The 6,000-nt window shown below is 41.0% G+C and overlaps 1 long non-coding RNA gene across 1 annotated transcript; it reads left to right on the forward strand.

Annotated features, from left to right (window-relative positions):
* Positions 1-3,448: 3,448 nt before the first annotated feature.
* On the forward strand, positions 3,449-4,960 carry LOC140949877 (uncharacterized). Its single transcript, XR_012167130.1, has 2 exons — positions 3,449-3,490; positions 4,547-4,960. It is a non-coding gene; the product is annotated as an uncharacterized lncRNA (long non-coding RNA).
* The last annotated feature ends 1,040 nt before the right edge of the window (positions 4,961-6,000 follow it).

A 6,000-nucleotide genomic window follows, 5' to 3' on the forward strand; every position in this document is an offset into this window, starting at 1 on the left:
CCTTTAAGGTACTAATTAGCCTGCATAACAGGCGCTTTATGAGCCAAGCGAGGCAAACGCGTCATTTTTCTCGAAGCGCGAAATGAGCGCGAAGTGCGAGACGAGTAGCCTCCCACGTAGGCATTTTTAGAGGAGCTCGTATTTCGTCCGTCCCCAAAAAATACGAGCTCCACTAAAAACGCCTACGTAAGAGGCGGAGACGAGGGGAGAAGAAAAAAATAAAGCTTTTCAGTTTTGTCTCCTCCCCTCGTCTCGCGATTCGCGCAATATGCCGCGTTCGCCGCGCTCGGCTCATAAGGCGCCTGTTATGCGGGCTAGGTACTGATTGTCTTACTAAACCGAAAGTGAACGTATCATTATCAAGATGTATAACAAGATCAGATGTACGATATTTTATCAGTATCCACGTCAGTGACTTCATGGATTCCTTTAGAGTCTTTATATTCTCTCTTGATAGACATCATAGGCTGAAATGTCGTACGTCTCCACCCCCTAACCCGTGGTAAATTGTCGTCCATTTGCATGAGAAGTGGTATTTTAAGCGATTTTGAAGGATTTTGAGATCGCTGATTGCTGTTCCTTTTAATCATGTTAATAGAGTCCTTCTATTAAGAGGAACAGCAAACAGCGAACTCAAAATCCTTCAAAATCGCTCAAAATACCACTTCTCAGGCAAAAGAACGACAATTTACCGAAGTTAAGGTATCACAACGTATATTTAACAATTAATGAATGAAGCTGAGTATCTTATGAAAAATTATGGAGATCGAGGAGGGTACGGCCTCGAGGGATAACACCCTCCGGGATCTCCATAATTCTTCATATGATACGGAAGCCGAATTCAATAATTGTTTTATCATACATTTAAACTAATTCCTAGTTTAAAAAAAAGGCTAAGACATGCTTACCTCCATCGATGTTAAGTTCACCTTCGATAACGTTTAGGCTTCGATAACGTTTAGGGTTGTTCAGCTCCGCAAATATTCTCCAAATGGCAGATGTCGCCCTTCGAGTTGTGTTCTTGCTGTTCTTGCCATGTTTTTAGCTATTATTTCGCCAAGTTCTTACTCTTGAAACGAGTGAAATGTCCGCCATTTTTTGTTTGTCCCCAGGTATTCTCGGTTAACGGTGCATTAACCTGCAAGAACGCTGCATTTTTGTCGTCATTTTCTCGTTAACACAAAATTCTTCCAAATTTCGTCATCAGTAACTAGTTCAGTAGTGAATTATGCGTGTGCTTTTAGCCAATCAGAATCGGAGAAATATTTTGAATGAATAATAATTAGCTTTAATACATGTACATATTTAGCGATATACCGCTACAGATGAAGCAAACGGTAAATATAGTACATTTACCATAAAATTTATACATCGGTGAGACAAACAGATTGTGTGGGCTACCTGTGGTTAAGGCGTGACAAAATGTGTGTACCGTTGTACTTATGTCCTATCTTGTGAACATGTCCTCTGACGTAATGTGATATGCAAGCCAATCAGGTCATGCGATCTATCGTGGTAGTCGCGGCGTAGGACTGGAAAAGAACCTCCGTTGCAGTTTGGTCTTCGAGCAAAATTTGCAGTTTTAGCGGGTCGGGGACGGTAGTAAAATTCGTCTTGCAAGGTTAAGTAAACATGGCGCTCGAATCAACAACACAATTTCGGATTTTAAGGCTTTGAAGGAGAGTATATTTAATGTTGCTTTGGCATTTTACATTAACAATTCGAAAAAACAATGCCGGCTGTGGGTCGTTAAAGTTAAATTTCACGTTTTTACATGTTATAAAAATATGAAGAGCGGATTGTGCAGTTTATACTCCGTCTATCATTTTCGTACCGATCAACTTAATTTTATCCCATATCCGTTAAGATAGCCAAGACTTGTCGCAGAGGACAAGTCAAATCGCAAAATATTTTCACCATCTAAGCCTATATACAGATCATAATCACCTCTGCATCTTGTGAATATTGTGCACTCGAATAAAAAGCGAACCCTTACGAAAATATGACGCTAATTGCTTCTGTTCATTAAGCAAATCAAGCGTTCAAAGACAGATCTTTTAAGCATAAAATGCGTAAGTTCGCTGATTGTGTTGTATTCTTGATTGGCGCAGGAAATAGTTAGTGTTTCCGTTTTTAATATGAAGGCTGAATGGTTGTAAAATCACTAGTTTTTCTAGAGAGGTGTATGACTTTCGGTGATCGATTGGTAGGACACAGATTGAGTTAACGCAAAATGTGACTTCTTTCCCGACACAGTCCACAGCTTCTGACAGCCCGGGGGGGGGGGGGGGACTCCCATATGAAACAGACGGGAAGGTTGGCGGAAATTATGAATTTAACCCCTAAAGGAGACCATCTGGGCGTGGCTCAAGCTTTTTGTGACCCCTAAAGGAGACTAATCTGGGCGTGGCTTAGGCAAATTTTGACTTCTAAAAGAGACCGCTTAAAAACACACAAATACGACATGCAATGAGTTTTAATGATATAAAGACATAACAAACAAAGGTAAAAAGAAAATTTGACTTCTGTTTCTCTTCGCGTAATTCTGCTTTTCTTCGCGGAACCCTAAACGAGACCTTGGCGGCTTAAAATATTGGCGCTTTGCCCGGAACACCCTAAGCGAGACCAAAATCCAAAATTTACACCCCTAAGAGAGACGACGAGCATCCCTGTCTGTTTCATATGGGAGTTCCCCCCCCCCCCCCCCCCCCCCCGGGCTGACAGCTTGCGATAACTCAAATCCTGGCCTGAAAAGCGAAGCCTATAAATAGTCCACGATCTGCGAACCACATTTCGCGCTGTCGCAAAATACTGACTATTAAAAGGAACCCAACGATGATTTTCTGTAAAATAGCTGTTCGGAGATGCAAATGATTGCCTAGAATTTTCTACCCCTTGAGGAAGGCTAAAAATTTCTAGGTGATCGTTTCATTTACGTACAATTTTCGACACTTATCTAATTAATTCCCTACGATTTTCTGAAGTTTAATTTTCCCATTTTACCGACCCAAGTTAGGCTAATTTTTCTTACAAAATAGGAAACGTAAAATTTTCGGATTCGAAAATGTGATGGAGAGCGAGAGGAACCAGAAAAATTCTCACTTTCGCAATACGTTAATTTGCATCTAAAATTTTCGGGAAAATACCGTAAAATTCCGAAAATAAGCCCCTCCAAATATGAGCCCCCATATTCGTAACGCAAAAAATCCTCCGTAAAATCGCCCCTCCGGATATAAGCCCCCCGGGAGTCTTGAACTTGGAAATCGCCCTCAAATACAAAATAAAATAGAACAAAAATATATAAATTTTTCTCTTTGCCAAAGAACCATCACATGCCCCAAATGATTGCAGTCAGAAAGTGTCACAGTTTATTCTAGAGCAAGGGCCCCCTAAATCCATTGAAAAGTTCAATGGCTCTTATTATTGCTTGCCGGATGACAATGAATAAGTTATTTTGTTCGCACATCCTAACTTCGGCGGGAAACATAAGGTGAAAGTCTTATTGCCTTATGGTTATTGTTGCTGGAAGCTATTAGAGCTTAGCGCTTATTAGAGGGAGGGCTCTCATTCGAGAAAGTACGGTACTTAAGACAATTTCGTTTTGATCTCATGAATCTATCCACTTTAAGCAAACACAGCAAATAATTAACAAACGTGATAGAACATCAAAAAGGTTTTAGTGGCCGTCTTCGTTTTAAACTACCAGAAAAATGTTTCGATCAACAGTCTGTGTGTTTATAATAGGTCTGGAAAGTGGGCCCTGATCGATCCTGAATTCCTTTTCCTTTTTCACGAGAATCCCGCACCCCAAACTTGTTTCATCACCATCCCGAATATCATTTTCTTTCCCAAACATATCCGCGCCCAAATTTTGGCAAATCTCGCTTACCGGGTAATGTATCTTACATTCTATTTTGCGTCATGTTAACTCAAAACCCACGCTTACTTGCGTTTCCACGACAACAGTCATTTTTTTAGTCAACGTCAAGACCTGCCCGAACAAATATAGTCACGAATTACACAGCGCACAATTTAAGCCAAAAAATGTTTCACAGAAAATGGTTCTTGTTCAAAATTGGTTCGAAAGGTGAATTATTGCTCAACGTTTCCTGCAAATGCCAAAAAATGCTCAAAACGCAAGACAGTGCTCCTATTAAAAGGGTGGATTTCCACTGTCGCGTAATTTTTACCTGCGTAGCGGCGTAAAATTTACGTTCGCAAATAAAATAGAGGCGACGTATGAAAGGTCGCGAGGAAAATTAAAAGTTGAACGTCGCTCAACTTCACCTTTAAGCTCGACACTTTATATCTTGCCTCTATTTTATTTACGCGAATAAAATTTCCGCGCGTGTACACGCACATAAAAATTACGCGACAGTGCACGTGGAAAGCCACCCTAAGTGAAAAAAGTGCTCAAACTTTGTTCAGAGCAAACAGAAAATTCCAATAAGGTAACTTACCCCAATCTGGGCCCCATCAATGTTAGCCTTTTGATACCTATTAGGTAACTCCTTAACTTTTTACTTGTGTTTGTACCTACTTACAGTGGTACGAGGAACATTGCGGTGATCTTTCCGTGGATTTCCCTCCTGAGACAGCCGGCGGAGTCTCCGCTGCCATTGTGCTCTCTAAAAACCAAGATTTTGCGCTTTGGACCGAGACATATTACAAAGGAGATAGCTACGAGTTGCATCCAGGTCCGATTCAGCAGTATCAGGATCTGTCTACTATTATTGGAGACCAAGTGAAGAGCCTTAACAAGATTTAAGCAGGCCGCAGCTGTCATGAGCGAGTTTGAAACTCACTTCCCCATTTTTAGAACAAGCTTTCTTTTAAATTTTAAGTAATTTTGTAGTATCATGCATGCTGATAAATTTTAACGATAAGAAATGTTAAGATCTGTTAGTTTTGTCAACTATGATGGGGCATTTCAAAAATAAAATGCAAAGGTTGAAACCTCGATTGATCCAGTATTTTCGCTATATTCTCTCTGGGGACGTAACACTAGCATGCCGCCTTGTATAGCCTGTAGTCGTCTCTGTTTGGATCGTACACATTAATAGTAGACTGAGAGACGGCTGGAGACGAATCAGGGCTAAATTACGTGTTTGTGCATTGTGGGTAACGAGAAAATAAGGGATTGTGAAACAGCCTATGTTCCCAGGTGTTGGTGTTCAGTCTTTTCGGTCACGGTTTGGTACACTTCTTTGCACGCCCCAGCCACCATCCCTCAGCGATAAACTAGCCCTCATCCAGGAGCTCTCCGTTCCTATCTTGTTGGCATTACAGGCATCGTTTTTTATGGCCCCAGTGAGAATAGATTACTACCCACGCTAGTTCCCTCCTTCCTCGCGCGCCCAGTCACGTTCTGGTTCGCTCTTCGCGTTGTCGCGCACCGTATTTATTTTCTTCTTTATCGTTCCCTTTTGATCGGCTTTAACGCAGGATCCGAAAAGCGTTCAACGAGGTCTCAAACCACTTAGTCTGAATTTAGTCATTCCAGTAAAGTAACTTACAAGACCAAGAAACAAACAAACAAAACAAACCGTAACCTTGAATGATTCTGCACTAAACACATAGAACGAAATAATACCAAGTTGGCAGATTATGTCAGCTTGTTTTGCTATTCTCTTTAAGTATGAAAATTCTGCGTCTGTATCATTAGGCTAATACTGCCACCATCGTTCTATTAATCTGTTATATTCATAACAGTAATTGAGGAACCCCACTTGAAGTTTGTAAAAGCCTCATGGTTTCTTTGAGCTTTACTTGCTTTTTTCAGTAGCAAGATTTTTTCGAATTTTACCAAATCTGAAAATGAAGAAATGATCGTCGCAGTGAACGCAATTTATGCAATTGCGTAAGGAAGCCTGAAAAAATTCAGGACTTCAAGGGGGTTTGAACCCGTGACCTCGCGATACCAGTGCGATGCCTTACCAACTGAGCTATGAAGCCACTGACGTTGGGAGCAGGTCAATTGTGGGTTCATGCCCACCTGTC

This window comes from Porites lutea, chromosome 10 (assembly GCF_958299795.1).
Source record: "Porites lutea chromosome 10, jaPorLute2.1, whole genome shotgun sequence".
NCBI lineage: Eukaryota > Metazoa > Cnidaria > Anthozoa > Scleractinia > Poritidae > Porites > Porites lutea.